The sequence below is a fragment of the Octopus bimaculoides genome, chromosome 8 (assembly GCF_046866305.1).
Source record: "Octopus bimaculoides isolate indiv1 chromosome 8, ASM4686630v1, whole genome shotgun sequence".
In the NCBI taxonomy this organism is placed as follows: domain Eukaryota; kingdom Metazoa; phylum Mollusca; class Cephalopoda; order Octopoda; family Octopodidae; genus Octopus; species Octopus bimaculoides.
In genome coordinates this window covers 40,307,222-40,332,221 of record NC_142935.1, presented here as the reverse complement: position 1 = coordinate 40,332,221, position 25,000 = coordinate 40,307,222, and the positions used below count along the sequence as shown (strand labels likewise).

At 38.5% G+C, this 25,000-nt stretch overlaps 2 protein-coding genes across 4 annotated transcripts in view; one reads left to right on the top strand and one right to left on the bottom strand.

Moving 5' to 3' along the window:
- LOC149134364 (uncharacterized) overlaps positions 1 to 5,557 on the top strand; it is a 7,619-nt gene extending 2,062 nt beyond the window's left edge. The window contains exon 2 of the mRNA XM_089356363.1: positions 5,142 to 5,557. The gene's annotated coding sequence lies outside the window, so the exon portion shown is untranslated. The remainder of the gene's footprint in view (positions 1 to 5,141) is intronic.
- The window catches only part of LOC106884438 (guanine nucleotide-binding protein subunit gamma-1), a 303,773-nt gene that overhangs the window by 212,653 nt on the left and 66,120 nt on the right, over positions 1 to 25,000 (bottom strand). The gene's annotated exons all lie outside the window — the stretch shown is intronic.

The window sequence follows — 25,000 nt, the reverse complement described above, 5'->3', positions numbered from 1 at the left end:
ACTTAGATAGGGTGATTATAAAAGACAGTGATAGGGATATAGTTAGTTGTCCACAATTTCACTGTACTTCCTACACGGATCACAAATTTGTGACATGTAGGATGCAGTTAGCTAAGTGTCATAGACAGGGACCCGGGTACTGGAAGATGAACAAGTCTATTTTGACTAGTAAAGTCTTCCGTGCTCGGGTGAAGGAATTAGTGCAGAGGGCATTATGCGGAGCCATCGTTAATAACAGATGGTGGTGCGCCCTCAAAAGAGCCATACGTTTAGAGTCTCTTAGATTTTGTAAAGAGCTAAGTTTAGAGAGAGCAAGAGTAGAAGGGAATCCAACTAAGGAATTAGAGGAGGCCATAGTATCAGGCTCTGCATCCAGAGTGTTGGCGGCGAGGTCGGTATTATTCCGTCACCTCCAAGCCAAACACGAAGGTAGTAGAGTCAGGGCTAAGTTACGCGCGGTAGGCAGAGAAGGTATTAATGTTGCCGGATGGGCCCGTCATGTGGAGAGTCGGAGAGGCAGAAATGCTTCTGTGCAGTCTTTAATTGACGAACAGGGGCGGCGGATCGAAGGACAGGAGGAGATGCAGAAGGCCTTTCATCAGCATTTCGCACGGTTGTTTGGGACGAACGGGACGTTGGACCATGGGGAGCCCTTAAGGGATGTCCTGGCTGACGGACCGCGACTCTCAGCAAGCGAAGTGGGGCGTTGTGAAGGGCCGATCACAGCTGCGGAGGTCAAAGAGGTACTGGCAGAGAGCGCGCGGGACAGGTCGCCGGGACTGGATGGTCTGCCCTACGAGTTTTATAGTACAATGCCGGACTTGTTCGGACACTTGCTGGCTGGCGTGTACACGAACTGGCAACAGAATGGGAGAATTCCCTGCTCTGTGAGTTGGGGAGTGGTAACGCTGGTCAGAAAAGACCCGAGCAAGGGGGACCATATCAGTAATTTCAGGCCCATAACTCTACTGAATGTAGAGTTAAAGATTTTGGCCAAGGTGCTAGCAAAAAGGTTGACGGCTGTCGCGGATAAGCTTGTCGGGGGGGGGGGGGGGCGCAAACATGTGCCATTCCTGGCAGGTCGATCCGGGACAATCTTCATCTCTTACGCTACACCTTAGACAGGGTGGGGAAAGTTTCCGGTAAAGGTGGGGCATTGGTCCATTTAGACCAAAGTAAGGCCTTCGATAGGGTTGATCATCGGTACCTGGCGGCAGTCCTTGAGGCGGCTGGGCTAGGCCCGGATTTCCGCGGTTGGATCAAGGCCATTTATGGTGGCATCAAATCCACGGTTCAGGTGAACGGTTACCTGTCGGAGCCGTTTGAGATCAGGCGTTCAGTCCGTCAAGGGTGCCCCCTGTCTCCGCTTCTGTATGTTCTGTCTCTCGAGCCATTGCTGCGGAGGTTGGAGAAGTTGGGAAGCACCACTAATGAAATCGGATGTGGTAAAGGTGTTTCGGCGTATGCGGATGACGTCACCATCACCGTATCCAAGATGACTCAGCTACCTCGCGTAGCAGAGGCAATCAGAAGATACGAGACGGTGGCAGGGGCAAAAGTTAACATGGACAAGTCTGTAGGTTTGCGGCTCGGCACCTGGAGCAGCAAGCCGATAACGTCCAGTGTTGTTGGACACTGGACGGATGGCCCTGTTAAGTTGCTCGGAGTTTGGTTTGGTCCGGACTCCCAGACGGAGAAAAATTGGAGCGAGGTGACGAACAGGGTAGAAGCGCTATCCCGGACTTGGTCTGGAAGGGCGCTGTCCCTGAAAGGAAGGGCGGAGGTGGTGCAGACGTTTATTGCGTCAGTTATCACCTACCGCCTCACCGTCGTCCCCTGCCCTGATTTGTGGCTAAACAAGCTGGTTCGGATTCTCTTCCGCTTTTTGTGGAGGGGAAAGCCGCTTGTGAGGCGCTCCGTGTGCTGTCAGGAACCGTTAAAGGGTGGCCTAGGGATGCCGTGGTTGTTGATGTGCAAATATGCACTGAGACTAAGGCATCTCTGGTCTTACCTGGATGGTGGTCAGGTGTGGAATTTGCTCGCCGAGGAATTCTTTCCACGACCAGCCTCTCTAGAGGGATTTAAACCCGGTTTAATTAAAAGACAGAAATCGACTGAATGGCAAAAGGAATGCCGGCAGGCACTTGAGCTAATCCACAAGGCGGGTAAGGCCGGCAGCGGGAATACCACCTCTGCGTTTTACAAAGGGTTGGTAGAGTTTAAAAGTGACGACGTGCTAGGAGAGACAGTGGGGCTCGATGAGAACCAGCTATCCAACCTGTTTCGGAACACTTTCAGGGCGGGGTATTTGGATAATTACCAAAGATCCCTGAATTGGCAGTGTTTCAGGAATGCTTTACCTGTCCACGAGAAATTGTCCAGGCACGGGATTTCAGTGCCACCCGAATGTCCAAGATGCGGGCAGGAGAAGGAAACCATCCTGCACGCTCTTGTTCAGTGCACCCATCTTTCGGAGATGACAATTTACGTCGAACACGTGCTGTCGCACCTAGGAAGAGTACAGCTATCGGCTGAGTCTGTGATTAAGAATGCACCGCCCGCCGGACTACCTAAGGAAGGTGAGGCTTGTTTCCTATGTACAGTTGCAGTTATGAAAGAGTGTGCATGGAGAACTCGAATGCAAGGTATGAAGACAAGAACCTTCATCTCCGGCCCTGGAATGCTATACTATTTCAGGTACCACCTGAAAAGCAAGATAGGGCTGGAGAGAAGACACCTGTCTAGAAGAGTATATGAGGAAAGATGGAAGGAAGTAGGAAGGAAGTTGCGAGTGAGCGGCCCTACTTAAAACTTTCCTGAAAAAAATACAAAGGTGTAGACTGGTGTACCCTGGAATTAGGTGTAAACCATTGAAAATATTCAAAGTTTTGTAGAAAAATTTTTAAATATATATATTTTTAAACGTATATTTTTTTTTAAAAAAAGCTAAAAAGACTCACTAAATGACAATTCTTAAATGTTTGTAGTGTCCTGTATTGTCCCATCTATGTATGATATTTTATTATCGTAATAAAGAGAATTGGCAAGCTACTTCAAGCTAATGACGAGCAAAGACTCAGAAACATGTCCCTGAATGCTGGCTAGGCTGGGTGGAGGAGCTTGTCTCCCCCTCGCAAACTTAAGGACACAGTAATTGTGTCAAGGCCGACAGGAAGCGGTCCAGCTTCCTAGGGCTAAACGGCAGTAGTGTATTCCCTTATTGGGTTTGTCACATTAAGTTGACAATATACTACAACTTTATATATATATATATATATATATATATATATATATATATATATATATATATATATATATATATATATATATGTATGTATGTATGTATGTATATGTGTGTGTGTGTGCATATTTTTGAGTCTGTGTTTGTCCTCCACTACACTACTGTTGGACAACTGGTGTTGATGTGTTTATGCTTACATAACTTAATGGTTCAGCAAAAGAGATCAACAGAATAAGTGACAGGCTTAAAAAAAAATAAAAGAAATAGGTACTGAGGTCAATTCATTCAACTAAAAAAAATATCACATTATTTACATTGGACGGATACGTGTTCTCATCTTGTTTGTTGTTACCACAACGTTTCAGCTGATTTACTCTCCAGCCTTCATCAGGTGTCCTGGTAGAATTTTGAACCAAACCCTGGGTTCTCATTCCTAAGGTATTTTTTGCTGATATTATTATTATTATTATTATTATTATTATTTATTCAAGGCACTGCCTGGAATTAAACTCGGAATCTTGGGGTTAGTAGCTCATGCTCTTAACCATTACGCTACATGCCTGTGAGCAATTACAGACTGAATTTTAGGGCTTATAAACCGATCGGTATTTATAGTTTTTTTTATAACCATTTCTCTTATTTCTGTAAAATACTGTTACGAACGCCCGCACGCGAAGCACCTCGAACCGAAGAGAGGATAAATAAATAAACATACTCTTTACTCTTTTCATTCATTTGACTGCGGCCATGCTGGAGCACCGCCTTTAGTCGAGCAGATCGACCCCAGGACTTATTCTTTGTAAGTCTAGTACTTATTCTATCGGTTTTTTTTTGCCGAACTGCTAAGTTACGGGGACGTAAACACACCACCATCTGTTGTCAAGCGATGTTGGGGCGGAAAACACAGACACATGTGTTTTTAAGAGAGAGAGAGAGAGAGAGAGAAAGTAAGTGCCTGCTGTCTGCTACCTGCTGACTAACGCCCTTTCCCTCTTTCTTTAAGGAAATTGCCAAATTGATGTAAACAAAGACATATTGACCAGCTGACTACTGGTTGACAATCAGCAGGGAAAGCTGATTACTGGTTAGCAATCAGCTGACTACTGATTTGGCATTTAGAGAACTTGTACCAAAGGATGCTCAAATGAAAACTAGCAAACAGTTATCCCCTACAATTTGACATCACAGATACAACCAGGTGAAGGCACATGACCTAGTGGTTAGGCTGTTGCACTCACAATCGCAAGATCATGGTTTCAATTCCTAGACCGGGCAGTATGTTGTGTTCTTGAGTAAAACATGTCATTTCACATTGCTCCAGTTCACTCACCTATAAATGAGTAAACCTGTGGAGGACTGGCATCCTGTTCAGTGGGGAAAATGTTATGATCTCAGCTAGCCCCTAGCCCTATGAGTCCGTCCTAGGACTCATGACAGTAATTTCCAAGGGTTATGACTGGATGTTTCAGTCAACAAGCCATTCATGTGCTTTATGTGAGATGAGTGGAGCAAGCGAATGACTGCAGGGAATTTAGTAACAGGGTGACTGAAGCGACCTACTAATATTACACAGGTATGTTGATGGGTGAAAACAGCACGAGTAAATATGAGAGAAGAAATGATAGCTAAAGCATTAAAAAAAAAATATGGAATCAATAAAGAAATGGATGGAGATGAACCTCTCTACAGAAATAGCAGTGACTCATAAACAGCTAGCAGTTGTGACAGTGGTGTAGATAACAGCAGTGATAGATGTGTTAATAGACATCTGACAGTATACAAAACACAAGTCTGTAGTTATCTGTGACATTCTCAAGAAATATACTTCACATTAAATATTAGTCTTAAAGACAAAAACTGAGGAAACATTATTTACTGATAGTTTTTTTTTTTTTTTTAGCTTGTACTTTCCAACTGAATATAATGGAATGCATCACTGACCTCTAGAATGTATAGTGGAGACCAATGGGGTGACTGGATGGTGAGGACTTGCAATACCTCAATAGTGCTTACACATGTAGATAAAGTCCTATGGACAGTCCATAACAGGCAATTTCTGAAGTGTTGGACTAAATTTTGTTAAATTGCAATTACTTTCTTCTAAATTATATTGTTCTGCATGGAAACGATTGAGGATTAGTAACCAGAAGGGCATCCAGCTGAAAAAGATTTGCCTTAACAAATTCCATCTGACCTATGCAAGCATGGAAAAGTGACCAATTAAATGATGATTATGATGATCATGGTATATGTTGTGTATAAAAATTGATATTATTTTCTAAAAAAATAACTCATTAAAGGTTACTTCTCAGAGCATCAATGTCTTCAGTCCTTTCCTTGATGTGTGTGTGTGTGTGTGTGAGCATACACACACACACACATATATTGTTACATTATATTGATATATTCCTATAATCTTCACTATCATAACAATCGTCATTATTTAAAGTCCAGCTTCCATGGTTTGACAGGATCTTAAAAGTCAGAAGACTGCAACATGCTCCAATTTCCACTTAGAATAGTTTCCACAAATGGATGCTCTTCCTAACACCAAACACTTTACAGGGTATACTGAAATCTTTATACATACATACATCTCATAGGCTCATCACAGGAACCTATCTCATAGGGCTCAGACTACAGCTCTCCAAGAATGGATTGTGACAAACATATGAAACTTCAAGTTGCACAGGGTCAAATCAAACTATTTTAAGTAATAATATATGTAACTCCTACAAAATGTATTGAGTTCCTTTTTCATTGATTTGTCCACTCACTTGTACATATATGTATATATATATATATATATATATATATATATATATATATATATATATATGTCACTATGTAAATATGTGTATTATATATGTGCATATTACATATATATGCGTGCATGTATATACATTATACGTAAAATACACACACACACACACATGCATATTATCTGTATGTCATTGTTCAGCTTTATTTCAAGATTTCTTGCCAACAGAGAAAGAGCCAGTTTCTAACTTAGATTCAAGGCTCCTTCATTGGAATTTCAACATCAACAACAGGGTATTTTTGTTTGCTTGTTTCTATGTATGTATGTATGCTCTGTGTTTATTGTATTGTCTGGATTTGTTCCCAATGAGTCTGTTTGAGTTTACAGTGTATGTGCATCACTTGGTGGTGGACGAATGTGGGAGAGGTTGCCCTGTTTAGGTTGTAGCACTTGGCAGATGGCTGGTTTAGTTGGTTATGGAGCAGTACATCAAGATAACTTTTAAAAAGTCTCAGGGGAAATTTGGTCATATTTTAAAATCCTTCTGGGAGACATTTGTACAATTACGTACTTTCAAATGCCACACTGCTGCCAAATGTGAATACATATACAAATACATGATTACATATGAATATGATTTACACAAACATACACACACACACGTATCCATATGTAAGCAAATATAAACATATATACACGTCTGTATATATAGGTGCAGGCATGGCTGTGTGTTAAGAAGTTTGCTTCCAAACCATATGGTTTCAGGTTCAGTCCCACTACATGGTACCTTGGGCAAGTGTCCTCTATTATAGCCTCAGAATTAACAAAGCCCTGTGAGTGGATTTGGTAGATGGAAACTGAGAGAAGCCTGTTGTATATATACATATATACACAGGGTGCAGTAAATAAACTGTCATCTAAATTATGCAAAAACGAAAATAACACTCACATCTCATTTTAACAGATATATTTCCCAAAATTACATAAAAATATCTTGAAATACTAATGAGAAAATTTATTCAATAAAATCGCCATTGGTTTCAACCAGATGATTTCAGAATCTCCAGCAACTCTTCTGGATGGTCTCCTTGTTTAAATTGATGAATGCTGCCATAATCCTTGCCTTCAGTTCATCTTTGGTGTTACAAGGTCTCTCGCTCCACTGCATCTCACACATAATAATCAAAGGGGTTGCAGTCTGGGGAGTTAAGTGTTCAGATGTTAGGGGTGATGTGGTCGCAGAAATTGCCATAACTGGGTTCTCTTGCTTGTGTGGCATGGTGCAGAGTCCTGTTGCCAGACATAGGGTCTTCCAGCATCCACCCTCTTGACCCAGGGCAGCATTACCTCCTCCAGATACTTGATGCTGGCTTCCATGTTGAGTCTGAGGCCGTGTGGGAGGAGAAATGGAGGCTTAGCGTCACCATCACTAGTGATCACTCCAAACACCATGAAGTTGACTGGATGCTTGATTTTTATTACTCTCGGTACATGTCCTCAGATTGCAGTCCTCAGATTGACACCCAAAACACTCTGAAAAGTTCTTACTTACCAGTGGCACATAAAAAGTATCTACTAAACTCTTGGAGTGGTTGGCGTTAGGAAGGGCATCTAGCTGTAGAAACCTTGCCAAATCAGATTGGAGCCTGATGAAACCTTCCAGCTCACCAGTTCTCAATCAAACCATCCAACCCACATCAGCATGGAAAGCAGATGTTAAATAATGATGATAATATATATATATATATATATATATATATATATATCTGTATGTGTGTGTGTTTGTATCTGTGTTTGTCCTCTCCGCATCACCGCTTGACAACTGGTGTGGCTGCAGTCAAATGACTGAACTAAGTAAAATAAAAATAAAATAAAATATATGTATCCACACACACGCACACACACACACACAACCACACACACACACATAACCAACCTATTTCAGCATGGAAAACAGAAGTTAAATGATGATGAAATGATGATATGTGTGAGTGTGTGTGTGCGTGTGCGTGCGTGTGTGTATAGATAGATAGATAGATTCATATATATGCATACATATATACATTCTCACACACCACGTGTCTACACGCACACACACACACTCACACACACATAAAAAAAGAAAGTGAAATAAGTAATATCAGTTGCTGGAAATCTGATGACTATAATCACGTGACTTGAAGCATCCCTGCTTTTATTAAATTATGCAAGAATAATACTCCAGTGACTATTGCTAACTCATCTTGAAGATCATATCAAATTTGAGGGTGTCAATTAGGGAGACTTCTCAAATATTGAACTGCAAGTCATTGCCATTACAAAATACTTCGAAAAGGGAGAGACCAGAGAAGGGACAGCCATTGAAAATTATATCAATTCTAAGGTGGGGTCAAACAAAAATGACTCAAGTTTCTTCAAGACCACTATGCTAGCTTTTCTTCTTCTTTCTACTTCCTTTTTTTACATATTGTTTTGCCTTTTTTTTATTTGTATTTTTACTTTCATCTATTCTTTTTCAACAACTCTGTCTCCTCCTGTTACAAAACTGACAACTTTTTGCAGTAGAGTGCTAAGAATTTGCAATAACAGAAACATAGAGCCAAAATAACAAAATAATGAATTAAAATAATTTGGCCTCAAAGAGAGAAGATGAAGGAAGGAAGGAAAACAAGTAAGCAATAAGAAAAATATACTACTACTACTACTACTAATAATAATAATAATAATAATAACAATAATAATAATAATAATAATCCTTTCTACTATAGCCACAAGGCCTGGAATTGTGGGAGAGGGGACTAGTTGATTAAATTGACCCCTGTGTTTCACTGGTATTTAATTTATTGACTCCGAAAGGATGAAAGGCAAAGTCAACCTTGGCAGAATTGGAACTCAGAACATGAAGATGGATGAAATACCGCGAAGCATTTCATCCAGCATTCTGTCAGCTCGCTGCCTTAATAATAATTCTTTCTACAATAGGTACAAGGCCTGGAATTTTGCGGGAGGGGGCTAGTGCATGACATCAACCCCAATGTTTCACTGGTACTTAATTTATCAACCCCCAAAAAGATGAAAGGCAAAGTTGACTTTGGTGGAATTTGAACTCAGAACAACATGCTAACAAGTCTGCCAGCTTGCCACCTTAATAATAATAATAATAACAATAATCATAACAACAATGATAATAATAATGGTTTCAAATTTTGCTACAAGGGCAACAATTTTGGGAGAGGAAATGAGTCGATTACATCGATCCCAGCGCGAAACTGGTACTTAATTTATCAACCCTGAAAAGATGAAAGGCAAAGTCAAACCTCAGCAGAATTTGAAACCAGAATGTAGCAACGGGTGAAATACTACTAAGCATTTTGTCCAGCGTGCTAACAACTCTGCCAAGTAATAATAATTCTTTCTGCAATAAGTACAAGACCTGAAATTTTTGGGGAGGAGGCAAGTTGATTACATCACCCCCACCCCCACCCCACCCCACCTGTGCTTGACTGGTACTTAATAATAAAAACTGCCCCAAGCTTTTGTACAAGACCATCAGTTTCAGTGGGAGGGGGTTAGTTGATGGCATCAACCCCAGTGCTCACCTGATACTTATTTTATTAACGCCAAAAGTATGAAAGGTAAAAAATCAACCTTGATGGAATTTGAGCTCAGAACATAAAGAACAGCAATAAATATTGCTAAACATTCTGTCTGGTGTTCTAATGATTCTGCCAGCTTGCTGCCTTAACAACAACAACAACAACTGCAACAGCAGCAGCAGCAACAACAGCAACATGAACAACAGCAAATATGATTAAGATGATAAATTTATCCTGAAGATATTTGACTTCATCAATTATTCATAATCTCTATTTAGGCCAGTTCTTAAACTGTCGTTATTAAAGTCAGGCAATAAGAAATGAAGCAAAATTAAATTAAATACAATGTGGAAAGACTTGGCAATTTGGTTTAAGTAGTTTGCTTCACGACCATATGGTCCCAAGTTCAATCCTGCTACACACTATCTTGAACAAGGGTTTTTTATCATTAGTCTATAACTCGTGAGTGAAATTTGGAAGCTGGAAGAAACTGTGTTGACAACAACGAGACAACCTCTCCGTTGAGATGGGGTTTAAGAGGTTATCAAAAAAACAAGGAAATCTGTATGATACAGGGGGGTGGGGGGTAAACAACATTCACTGGTCCAGTTGATTGTTTATGTGTGTTAAATTCAATGACAGGCATGTCAACAGCAGGTTGCTTTGGTTACACTGTTTGACAGATATCTCCCTTTTACCCTTTTACTTGCCTCAGTCATTTGAGTGTGGCCATGCTGGAGCAGCGCCTTTAGTCGAAGAAATCGACCCCAGGACTTATTCTTTGTAAGCCTAGTACTTATTCTATCGGTCTCTTTTGCCAAACCATTAAGTGACGGGGACGTAAACACACCAGCATCGGTTGTCAAGCGATTTGGGACAAACACAGACACACAAACATATACATACAAATATATACGTATATATATATATATATATAATGCAAAGAATATATATGCATGTATACACACATATATGTACATACTTACATCTACATGTGTATATAAATGCATATCAGGGTACAGGACGTTAGAAAAATGAACTACAGACAACAGAACGAACACATAGGAAAACAAGATAGCCACTTGGAATTATTCCTTCATCAGCTGCCTCTATTCTAACTAGGCGTTTCGAAGATAAGGCAGAACGCACTCTAGAATAGTCTCTTCCTGAGTAGTGGATCAACCCACTAAACAGAGGATTCCAAGGTGGCAAACACAAACCAAGACAGGAAAAAATGGACAGTGAAAACAACTTTAAAAAGCTGTAGGGCCAAATGCGAATCTGATATTGAACGCTAGTGATATGACAAAGCTGGATGGAGAGAAAACAGTTCGTCTCGCCTTCATAGTGGCTGGAGTGAAAAAGAGAGAGTTGACCGACGGGCTTGTTTCAGTTTCCATCTACCAAATCCACTCACAAGGCTTTTGTCGGCCCGAAGCTATAGTAGAAGACACTTGCCCAAGGTGCCATGTCATGGAACTGAACCCAGAACCATATGGTTGGTAAGCAAGCTACTTACCACACAGCCACTCCTGCACCTATTATTATTGCATACTGATTCATCATCATCATCACCATTTTTATGCCTGCTTTTCCATGCTTACATGGAGCAGATGATATTTGTTGAAGCAGATTTTCTCTACGTTTGGATGCCCTCCATGTTACCAATCTGTACCTGTTTACAGATGAGATAATATTTCCCTATGATGAGAGACAATGTTTTCACTGAAGATTGAAAACAAAAGACATCACTTGCATTACTGTGAGACTCGTTTACAACTATCATGTGATGTCAAGACAAAGAGGCATTAACACATGCGCACACATGCACATGGATATATGTGTGTGTGCATGTGTGTGTGTATATGTGTATGTATGTGTGTGTATGTATGTGTGTATGTATACACACACACACACACACACACACACAATGGGCTTCTTTCAGTTTCCATCTACTAAATTTACTCACAAGTCTTTGGCTGGCCCTGGGCTATTGTAGAAGATGCTTGCGAAAGGTGTCACACAGTGGGACTGAATCCAGAACCATGTGGTTGGGAAGCAAACACAGCAACATTTTTCTATCTTGTGTTGTGCCTCCACAAATAAGCTTAAATTGTAATCATTTACACATTATCATACACACATTTACATCAGTGATGTAAATGTTTTATAAAGCGTAAAATAAATACTTTGTTCCAAATTCATGCTTCCCATAACTTTCATAACACTTTATTTGAAGAAATCATCAGTACTTTTATGTGATTCTTCTACTGCTTCAAATACAAGCGAAATTTGCAAGTGGGAGAGAGAGAGGAAATGAAAGGAGTGGGAGAAAAAAAACATTAACATTAATGTGGTATTAACTTCCAGGCAAATGGACTGAAGAAGATTTCAACAAAACTTTGCTCCATACAGAAATTGGAAGAAATCCAGTAATGGCACAAGATTTACAAGACAACCTGCTCAGAAGCGTTACTTTCATGAGGGTTACACGCTTGAATGACAGACTGAAGTTGGAAAGATACTCAGAAGTTCAATAATTCACTAAATGATTATTTTCAGTGAAAATATCTCTGATGTAAATAATTTATTTGCTAAGAGTGAGTAATATTATTTCAAATTTGTAGTTCTCACAGCTGTCTTCTTGAACTAAATAGATACACTGTACTTTGAATGTGGTTTGTGGCTGTGTGGTAAGAAGTTTTCTTCTCAAACTCTTCTATAACCTCAAGCGGACCAAACCCTTGTGAGTAATGCAAACTGAAAGAAGCCCATCGTACATATATACAGGGTTCAATGGGTAAATTGTCACTATTCTATATTTTTAATTTCACACATGTGCAATGTTTGTCTTCAGTTTTGTCAACAACACAGTATAGTAGGATCAGTTGGGCATCGTCTCTGAGAAAAACAGCACCATGACGCAATTCACTCTGCCAGAAACTTAGAAACAGCATGCTGCATTGCTAGGCATCCACACCAGAAGCTCCAATACGAACATTTAAGAGTGTTTGGGTGTCAATCTGAGGAGAGAGCAGAAGATTCAGAAAGAGCTGAATGAGTCTAATGGTGATTATGAATGTACGGCAACTTGGAAAACTTACTTCTGATATATATACACATATATATATATATATATATATACACATATATACATATATATATATATATATATATATATATATATATATATATATATATATATATATATATACATATACATATATATATATATACATATATATAGATATACATATATGTATGTATGTATGTATGTATGTATGTATGTATGTATATATGTATATATATATGTATATATTTCTGTATATATATATATATATATATATACATACATACATACATACATACATACATACATACATACATACATACATACATACATACATACATACATATATATATATATATAGTTTATGGCACATTAGAAATCGTTTTAAACTTGCTAAAATAAACATTATTGAGTGTGCTTTTCCAAATGTAGACATTGCCATTCATATATTTTTAACATTAATGGTCACAAATTGCTCAGCTAAGCATTCATTTTCTCAGTTGAAGTATATTAAAAATCCCATCAAACAACTATGCAACAAGGCAGGCTGGATGCTTTATTTTTACTAAGAAGGGAAGCAGATGCATTACGTAAGGTTAACTCTGAAGATCTGTTCAAAGATTAAAGAAAGTTGGAGAAAATTTTTCAAAGTATACAAGAATAAACATTATTTTCCATCTTACTGTTAGTTTTGTTTCATTTTGAAAAATAAAAATTTATTTTATAGTTTATTATTGTATATATTTTGGATTACATATATGTGGGGGCACTAAAACCTTTGAAGTACTTAAGGCCTTTATGAGTCTTAATCCGGCCCTGGTCATAACAGAGTCCATATGACCCTATCAGAAGTTGGGAGTCTAAGGGAAACATAAATGCATGCTTCAGTGTTTATACAGGTTTATGCAAAAAGCTTTCTCAAGACAACTATGGTAGTTTTGCAGCTTTCAACAATATATCCATGTTAAGTAAGATATACAGAATGCCACTCTGAACTAAATTCTGCTTCCATCACTAATCGTGAGTTTTTACCCATCCCCTCCCACACACACACACATGTATATGTATATATACACTCACACACGTGTATACATACATATGGGTGTACAAGTGTGCATGTGTGTGAGTGTTTAGTTTTGCAATGAATAAGTTACTTATTATAATGCCATGCACACTACACAATAACTTCTTTTGTAATTATAACTTAACCAATCAAAATCATGTAATTACTCTTTCTATATAATCATTTTGATATAATTTAGAAAAGCTTATTCTTCTTTTCGCGATCTATCGGTGACTATTTTTTCATCAGCATGCATGTACAATGTGTGTGAGTGTATGTATGTTAATGTGTGCGTGTACAGGGTGCACTTGTTTACACATAGAACTGGCTTGTTTTTATTTTTTGCATTTTTTTTAATTTTTTTTTTTTTTTTTTTTTTTTTGCATTTTACATTTTCCATATTTTGAGGTTGGGATTTTGTTAAATGATAATTATTCAGAAGCTTAGTTTACAGTTTCGTTAAGTCTGCGTGGAAACTGATATTTCTAATTTAATTGAAGGAAATGAGTTGGAAGCGAAAAGTGGTTTTGAAAATTAAAGGCACATTGTTCATCATCATCGTGTTGTTGTTGTTGTTGTTGTTGCTACTGCTGCTGCTGTTGTTATTTAGCCCAAGTCAATTCTGAGTGAATTCATGATGAAAGGCATTCTAACCCTGATTATTTTGTCTTTTTAGGGGTGTCTAAGATTACAATAGCTAATACATTCTTCTAGACACTGCAGTATGTAACTCAAGAAATTTCACTGCTATTTCTAGCAGATCAAATGACCACAAAGAGGCCACACTTGTTGACATGGTAAAAGACATGGGCTACAGAGAGAGATACATCATCATCATCATGACTGTTATTTTTACTTTATGTCTGTTTTCCATGTTGTCAAGGGTTAAACAGACAGGCCTTTCTTTCTTTTCTTTCTTTCCTTTCTTTCTTTCTTTCTTTCTTTCTTTCTTTCTTTATTTATTTTGTTATATTCCTTTAGTTTCTTGTGTTTGAATCCAGCCATTGTCAGTTTTGTTTTTAGTACTACTGCTCAAGCATGGGGTCTGATATTGTGTCAACTGCTAGAAATCAACATTTGTGTCGGTATGAATCGTTTAGTTCTTAGGTCAATCCCAATTAGGAAAACCTATGAAGAAATATGCTCTAATTGCAATCATCATCATCGTCATCATCATCAGTGGCAGCAGCGACACCACCAACACCACCACCGTCATCATCATCATTATCATCATCATCAGGGCAAAGTCAACATTAGTAGAATTTAAACTAAAGGTAGAGGGTAACAAACCCCTTCAGTCATGAATGACCATGGGATTGCACCTAGAAAGCTACATTCTGAGGCATAAGTCTTGGCAAGGTTGTTTATGGAAGACCAGCAGTTGCCCATGCATACAAGCCTCTCTTCTCTATGCAACTGATGTTATTCAAGGGAAAAGCAAAGGCCACTACGTTGCAACTCATTTGTATAGCTGAGTAAACTGGAGCAATGTGAAATAAAGTGTCTTGCTCAAGAGCACAGCACACAGCCCAGACCAAAAATTGAACTCACTACCTCATGATTGTGAGCCCAACGCTCTAACCACTTAGCCATTCATCTTCACATGTGCACGCACATGCACACACACACACACACACACACACAAACATATGTGTAGGGTAAAGATCCTTTTGGTCACGAATGACCATGGGATTGCACCTAGAAAGTTTCCTTCCGAAATACACACCTGGGCAAGATTTTATTTTTATAGGAGACCAGCATACCGGATTTCCCTCTCCGTGCCACCAATGTTATCCAAAGGAAAGGCAAAGGCCGATACAGCATGGCACCAGTGACGTCGCAACTCATTTCTATAACTGAGTGAACTGGAGCAACATGAAATAAAGTGCCATGCTCAAGAATCAAACTCACTACCGCCTGATTGTGAGCCTGATGCTCTAACCACTGAGCCATGCACCTTCACACCTGATTTGAACTAAGGTTGTAACGATCCAAAAGAAATGCCACAAAACAATTGGTCTGAGACAGTAACAATTCTGCTCTGCCAGCTTACCAAAGACCTATTGAGGCAAGTGAAATCACAATCAAAATCAAATTCGCTGACGTGGCTGATAACAGCACCGCCTGACTGGTACCCATGCCAGTGGAACATTAAAGCACCATCCAAGCATGATCGTTGCCAGGGCCACTAACTGGTACATGAAAAACAACATTCGAGTGAGGTCATTGCCAGTGCTGCTGGACTGGCTCCTGTACAGGTGGCACATAAAAAACACCATTTCAGCATGGCCGTTGCCAGTACCACCTGGCTGGCCCTCATGCCGGTGGCACGTAAAAAGCACCCACTACACTCTCAGAGTGGTTGGCATTAGGAAGGGCATCCAGCTGTAGAAACTCTGCCAGATCAGATTGGAGCCTGGTGCGGCCATCTGGCTCACCAGTCCTCAGTCAAACTGTCCAACCCATGCCAGCGTGGAAAGCGGAAGTTAAACAACGATGATGATGATGATGATGATAATGATGATGATGATGATGATGATGATGATGATGATGATGAATGAAGAGCTTTACCTAGTCATTCAATCTTCACAAAATAGCAGCCGAATCAAACTCAAATCACACATTCATCTGAACAAATATAAAAGATATGAAAATTAGGAAAATGAAATAGAACTACATCCTGGATAATGTGATTTTAGATACATTGTATATAATGAAGAATTATTTTGACGGTCACAGCTAGAATGATTTTGTTAATAGTTCCCCTCAATCAGGGTGGATCTGGGGGTTAAACAAAATCAATAATCAATATCCAATATGAAATATCAGAATGCATGTTTTAGATAAGGATTACAAATCTATTTACTTTGGTCACTACAGCAGTGGTGACTGTTTCGGGAAAGGGGATGTTGTTTAACCCTAGGTCAGTACTGATCAGGCAGACTTGTGGAACCTATATAGTAGCCCAATAAACACTACATCACACACACATTCCATACAGTAACTGCACAATCCAATATACGTTGATAAATCATACAGAGAGCGGTGCAGTGTAACAGTTAGGACACATTGCTCTCTTTCTAGTGTCCAAGTCTACAGATTCTGATGTTGGTGGTAATGGTATAAGTGGTGATGGTAATAATTTTGATGTGGTGGTGGTGTGATGCTGGTGGTGGTATGGTGGTGGTGGTGTTGATGTTGATGGTGATGTTGGTAGTGGTGTTGTTGTTGGTGGTGGTGTTGATGGTGGTAGTGTTGGTGGTTGTGGTGGCGGTGATGGTACTGGTGGTGATGTTGTTGATGGTGGTGGATGTTGTCATTGTTGTCATCATTGTTGTAATAGTGCTAAAGATTGGTAGTGGTATTAGCAGGTGTAAGTGCCGAATGTTGTTGCAGTTGTGGTGGCTATAATGACCTTACTCACCAACACCGCACCACAAATGACAACATAACCACTACTAAACACCACCACCACCACCACCACAACCCAAAACTCTACACTACTGCTACTACCACCATACACTCACTAACACTACTAACACTCAATCTCAATGTTTTGTTTTTACAAAACCATTCCAACTGCTACCTCCACCAATACCACCATAGTACTAAGAACAGAAGCATTAAAAACTAAAGACAACAACCAATAGTAATCATAAAAAATAACATTAGTCACATCATTCATAACAATACCATCAAAACAGCAACATCAACAATGATGAGTATTTCAGTTGTTTGATCAACTGAAATATCTATTTATTGAACTATATAAAGAAATGCTTGAGTAATTCAGGCACGTGTACTCTTAATGTGATGTGAGTGTGTGTGTGTGTGTGCGTGTGTGTGTGTGTGCGTGTGAGCTGGCAAAATCATTAGCACTCCAGGAAAAATGCTTAGCGGCATTTCGTCCATCTTTATGTTCTGAGTTCAAATTCTGCCGAGGTCAACTTTGCCTTTCATTTTTAAAGGGATCGGTAAAATAAGTACCAGTTGAGCACTGGGGTCAGTATAATCAACTAAGCCCTTACATCGAAACTGCTGGCCTTGTGCCAAAATTTGAAGCCAATATTATATATGTGTGTGAGTGTATGTGTCATGATGATGATGATGATGTGTGTGAATGTGGTATATGTATATATATATATATATATATATATATATATATATACTTTATTTAAAAGCAGCAGAAATATAACAAAAAAACCGTTACTCTGAGTTTCACGTTCCCGTTTTTTTGTTATATTTCTGCTGCTTTTAAATAAAGGCAGTTAACTTATTACTTTAAGAACTCATGAGTACAATAATTCTTTCTAATTTAGGCACAAGGCCAGCAATTTTCAAATGAGAGGCTTGGTTGATGCCACTGACCACAAAACTTAGAAATGAGGAGCAGGAGCAAATACTGCAAGGCATTTTCTCCAACACTCTCCTGATTCTACCAATCTTTTTTATAAGCACATGGTCGACAATTTTGAGGACAGAGGGCCAATCAATTGCATAAACTCCAGTATTTAACTGGTACTCTATTTTGTCAGCCTTGGAAGAATGAAAAGTAAAATTAACTTTGGTGAGATTTGAACTCAGAAAGTAAAGAGCCCGAACAAATAATACTAGGTATTTTGTCTAACATATTAATTAGATACAAGTTCCTTTAGGGCAGAAGTAGTTTTAATGATGCTTTAAAAATTTATAATCTCATTTTTTACTTCCTTCAAATTTCCAGGGAATATGTTATGTCACAATCCTGATATGACTATGCAAAGAATCCCACAGGCAAGATCATGTTAGGTAAGAAATTCATTTCACATTCACACGATTTCAGGTTCAATCTCTCATGAAGCACCTTGAGCAAGTTTTTTGTTGTGTTTTTTGTTTTTACTATGCCTTTTGGGTGGAATTAGGTAGATGCATATGTTGTAGGGAAAACCATCAGATGAAATGCACTCATTCATGAGTAATAAGCTTAACCTATTACCTAACTTCATACCAACACATGTCCCTTAAGTGCCTTTCTTATAAGCATTCAGAAGTGTAGGCTAGTGCAGTACTCCACAACTGGTATGCTGCAGCACACTGGTGTGCCATGAGACGATACTAGGTCTGCTGCAGTGCAACCTGAATATAATTTTTTCCCTATACTTTTAGTTATATTTTTAGTTGAGGTGTGCCACCAAATTTTGAAAAGAATATAAGTGTACCCCAAGTGAAAAAAGGTTACGGAGCACTGGACTAGTGGATAGGTGTAATTGCAAGACTGTCAAACTAGATATTTTGCAGTATCTACCCTGTTTCTTTGCATTCTGACAACAACATATGCAATGACACCACTGCCACACTGCATTGGCTCCAAAGTAGCAGAGTTTGGGGCCAATACAGTGGTATGGAGAATGAAGAACAATAAAGACTAGCATGCACAGCCAAATGCTAATCATTTGTTAAAGACAAAAACTTGCCCAATCTTTGGCAAACAGATACAGATATGTATAGTCAGTTCTCAGGGATAGAACCTTTAGAAGCATTTGAACAATTTCTCCAGTTGAAGAATATACTTCCAACCTTAATCTTGGCAAGTCAAAGAAGCCCTGAAAAGGTTTAGGAGATCGTGGTGTTGCCTGCTATCCTCTGACTGAGCAATTATGTAGAGTTGTGTGCAAAATTCCGGCTTAAGACTACATGTATGCAAACATGCACACACACACACACACACACACACACACACACACACACACACACACACACCACCACCACCACCACCATCATCATCATGATTTTTATGTCTGCTTTCCATGCTGCCATGGTATGGGTTGGATAGTTAGACAGGAACCAACAGGCTGGAAGGCCACATCTAGTTCCAGCGTCTCACTTTTGGTCTAGTTTCTGTGGCTAAATACCCTTCCTAATGCTAACCACATTTTTCATGGCACCAGCACTAGTGAGGTTGCCTTGTAACTCATATATGTGTGTGTATACACACACATGTCTAGAAAGAGAGACGCATATTTATGTATGTGAGCACACACACACACGTTTGTGTGTGTGTGTTTTTATATGTTATGTGTTCACTTGCTTATAATGGCTTATATATGCTCTCTGTGTTTAGATATGTGTCAGCTTTGATGAAGAGTATTATTGACATTGGAACTTGTCTCTTCCAAATTAATCTTTTTATCTAATTACTCAATAAATTGAGCCCTATGCTGTTGTTTCTTGAAAAGAGTTCACGTCAATAATTTTTTGTTACCTATATATATATATATATATATATTATTAATAAATTATAGGGTAGCAAAGAAAATCTTAGAAATTTTATTTACTACCAGTGGTCTAGCGAGAGTAAAAAAACAGTCAATAGACTATGTATTATTCATTAGAAATGCAGAGACGCCTATAATAAGACATCTACTCGCTAGAAATACGTGGTATATTTTGAAAAATTAGACATAAGAACACGAACCATGCTGCGTACTGATTCGTGCTTCATATGTTGTCTGGTCAATTCTGCTGACGATAGTCCGACCTTGTAAGATATAATCTTTATCTTACTAAAATTGACTTGAAACCATGGTACAGAATATAGATTGGTAAAAGTTTTTATTTTTCATTTCCTTTCGAAATTATCCCTAACTTTTGTGGTATGTAGTATTTTTGCTGCTATTTCTAGCGAGTAGATGTCCTATTGTAGGCGTCTCTGCATTTCTAATGTGTATATATATATATATATATATATATATATATATGTCTCATAAAATCCAAGGGGACTTTTAAAATCTATTACATATCTCTGGTTTGATTATAAATGGATGAGATAACCCTTTCCAATGCACCTTACATCTAACACCAAGATTTTGTCTGTAACATTACCAGATTACCTAGAATCTGTTCGTGGCAGCCAAACTAAATTAATGTAAAATATGACACACAACAAAGATCCAGCAGCTGAGTGGAACTCACATCCTACAGCTAAGTAGTCCAACAACCTACCCACTGGACCCTACCACTTGAATAAACCACCTCAGTCTAATGACAGAGCCTCTACAGGAGTCTCTCAACCTGTTGAAAATAGTAGCTAAATTCCTCTCGAACAACCACCTACCACTTTAAAAAGCATGACTGAAAAAGAGGTTAATGTTGAGGACAGACTATGTATCCAATACAATGAGACAACTGAAAACGCATTCAAACTTGCTAAGGTCAACCTGAAATGATATCTACAGGTACAACTGGAGTTGGTAGCAATGTCTATTGAGCAATATGCTGAAACTTTGATGTGGAAACAGATGGGCAATGGTATAAATATGTACCAAAAAGCAACTTTGCTGTAATCATCTGGCATACGCCTGTCCAAAATGACAAGGAGATCCAAACAAGCCATCATGATGCAATAATCAAACACTGGAACGAAAAATCTTTCTGACAGACATTTCAATCTCTTTTGATCAAAATATTATCAATGAGGAGCAGAGAAGCTGTCAAAGTACAAGGGAATCAAAGTGGCTACGAAGGTGGAAACAATATTGCAGGCGTGGCTGTGTGGTTAAGAAGATCGCTTTGCAACCACGTGGTTTCAGGTTCAGTCTTTCTGTGTGCCACCTGGGGCAAGTGTCTTCTACTATAGCTTCAGGCTGACTAATGCCTTGTCAGTAAATTTGGTAGATGGAAACTGTGTGGAAGCGCATCGCATAACTACATACATACATAATATATGTATATTCTTTTATTTTTTTATATGTTTCAGTCCTAAGGTTGTGGCGATACTGAAGCACCACCAGCACATATACATATATCATCATCATCATCATCATCGTTTAACGTCCATTTTCCATGCTGGCATGGGTTGGACAGTTTGATTGAGGTCTGGAGAGCCAATGGCTGCACCAGACTCCAATCTGATCTGGCAATGTTTCTACAGCTGGATGCCCTTCCTAATGCCAGACACTTCAAGAGTGTAGTGGGTGTTTTTTACATGCTACTGGCACAGAAGCCAATCAGGGAATACTGGCATCAGCCACATTCGGATGGAGCATTTTACATGCTACTGGCACAGGGGCCAGTCAGGTGGTCCTGGCATCAATCACGTTTGGATAGTGATTTTTACGTGCCACCAGCACGAGAACCAGTCAGCGGGTATATAAAAGAAATTGAAAATACACTGTGATTTGTTTAGATCATTTATCTAAAAATTCTTAAAGACTTAACTAGTTTCTTGCTTCTGAGAAGCAACACAGTTGCAGCATAGCCCAACATCTCTCTATCTCAACTTTTGAAAATCTGAGAAATCTGTGAAATCTTTCAAAAATCCGAGAAATCTATCAAAATTAAAAAATAAAAAATCTAAAAGAATCCCAGTGAATTTTCAACTTTGCTTTTTTCTATATTTCTACCTGTGTGGAATAAAATAACTTTGTCATATACATACATACGTACATACGTACGTACGTACGTACGTACGTACGTACGTACGTACATACATACATACATACATACATACATACATACATACATACATACATACATACATACATACACACACATACATACATACATACATACATATATATGTGTATGTATGTATGTGTGTATATATATATATATATATATATACACACACACACATATAGATAATATACACACATACACACATGTATATATGTATGTGCGTCTATGTTAGTGTTTGTCTCTCACCATCACTTGACAACGAGTGATACTTTGCTTACATCTCTGTAACTTAGTGGTGCAGCAAAAGAGACCAACAGAATAAGTATTAGTCTGAAAAATATTGGGGTTGATTTATTTGAGTAAATCTTTCAAAGTGGTGCCCCAGCATGGCTGCAGTTCGATGACTGTTGAAACAAGTAAAAAATAAAAGAGCACTAGGTGGGGGGAAAAAATGAACAAAACTATACAAAAACTACATCAGGACTCACTCTTCTAGACACAGTTCAAAAGAAAAATAATAATTCTACTAGACACAGCCGTCACTTTATGTAGGACACTTTCAATTCAATACCACTATTAAACCACTATTAATTAACACAGTACACTCTCTACACAGCAAACAAAACAAACAGATACGTTACATAACAAGCATTTGATAAAATGCACAACACATGCACAGAGATAATCAACACCCGACATCATAATGCCTCACAGTATCAGATATCACACAACACAAGCACAACAGAATCATTACCAAGCAGCATAACACAGCCTACACAACACCTACGCCACACAACTACCTCTCAATAAAATAGCATATACCCAATAAAATAACAGACACCGTTGCATATTCAATTCCCTGGCACTATAAAAACCAACGACTCATCTTCTGTAAAATTGCCACTTAATAAATAATACAACAAAACACAGTAAATACCTTACATATTCATCACTTGTCACTAAAGCAACATAAGCATCATTCACACATCCCATAAAAAGTACAATCATCACTCAAAAGTATAACATAACCCACACAAAGATATAATCTGTTATGGCAGCCACTACCCAATAAAATAACACAACACAAGCATTGCTGTGTGGTTAAGAAGTTTGCTTACCAACTACTTGGTTTCTGGTTCAATCCCTCCGCATGGCATGTTGCGGAAGTGTCTTCTACTATATATCCAGGCTGACCAAAATCTTGTGAGTGGATTTTGTTGGCAGAAACTGAAGGAAGTCATTGTATGTATGTGTGTGTGTGTGTGTGTGTGTGTGTGTGTGTGTGTGTCTGTACATGCATGCATGTGTGTAAATATGTATGTATGTGTGGAGGGTGTGTTTGTGCCTCCTTTTCTTGACATTACGAGATAGTAGTAAAATCATACAGTGTTTTCACTTCCAATCTTCCTTCCCCCCCCCAAAAAAAAACATGTCCAGCCACAAGGAAATATTGCTTTGCTTGGAGACAGGTAAGGGTTGGCAACAGGAAGTGCATCCAGACATAGAAAACACTGCCTCAATGAATTCTCTCTGACCCATGCAAGAATGGAAAAGTGAAAGTTCCAATGATGATGACAATGATGATCACGATGATGATGATGACAACAGATCTAAGCAACAACCAGCAACTTACATAACTCAAATGATAAACAAATGTCACACAGCACAACACAAACCACAGCCCACATAGTCTATACAATCAACACTTAATAAAATAAGACAACAAATACTCTTACATAATCAATATCTGTTGCTATAACACCAACGATTCACAAAGCTCACATTCAACAGTTTTAAGCCAGTAAATAAAACACAATTTGCACAGTACATACTCTATGTAATAACTACCTGAAACTAAAACGCATAAGACAGATGTGACACAAACACAATAAAATATCAAAACTGACATGGCATATTTCATACACAACGAACAACAAAAACATTTTTAAAAATCGCAGAAAAAATGTAAAACTGATGTAGTATACCAACAGAATTTCACATTCCTACAAGGTAATACTGCACATACCTCAGTATCATAGAAGTGTAGTTAGTTGCACAGTAAAAACTTGCATGAAACAATTGACTATTTTAACATCAGTAGTCAACTGGTACTTTATTTTATCAGCCTTGAATGGATGAAAGGCAAAGGTGACCTCAGTAGGATTTGAACTCCCAATATGAAGAGCTGAAACAAATACTGCAAAGTATTTGTCAGGTGCTCTAACAATTCTGCCAATCCACTGCCCTTACGATGATAACAACATTTGTCCTTTAACCCAAAACCAATAATTTATCAAAGATTCTCTATACAACCAATGCAGTATCCCCCCCCCCCCACACACACACACACACACAATACTCAAAAGATATACAAGTAAAAAAACTTGGAACTAGAAATATTGAAGGTGTTGGGTATGGAAACCTTATTAATCTGGATAATCAATTCTCTTGATATGGTCATTTTAAGCAGGCAAAAGAATCAGCTCAAAAGATATTGTGCCAACAAGAGAGCTTCCATGTGATAACTTGTTCTGCAAAAATAATAGCAACCTAAACTTCCTCAAATCATATCCTACTGTTTTTATGCAATTATCTGCGACTGTTGCCAAATCCTAAACCGCACAAAACTGCAGTTCCGATAGTAGTGTTGTTACAAGCCAAAAACTAGACCTAAGAATCCTTATGTGTGATGAACAATATTTAGCCATTTTTCAGTAGGAACTCTTCTCAGAAAATTTCCTGCTTGCACAGTGTACACTTATTTGTGTTTTATTGAGTGAATTTCTCTGTGCTTTTTGTCTCTCTTTGATTTCTGGGCATTATGGTATTTAAT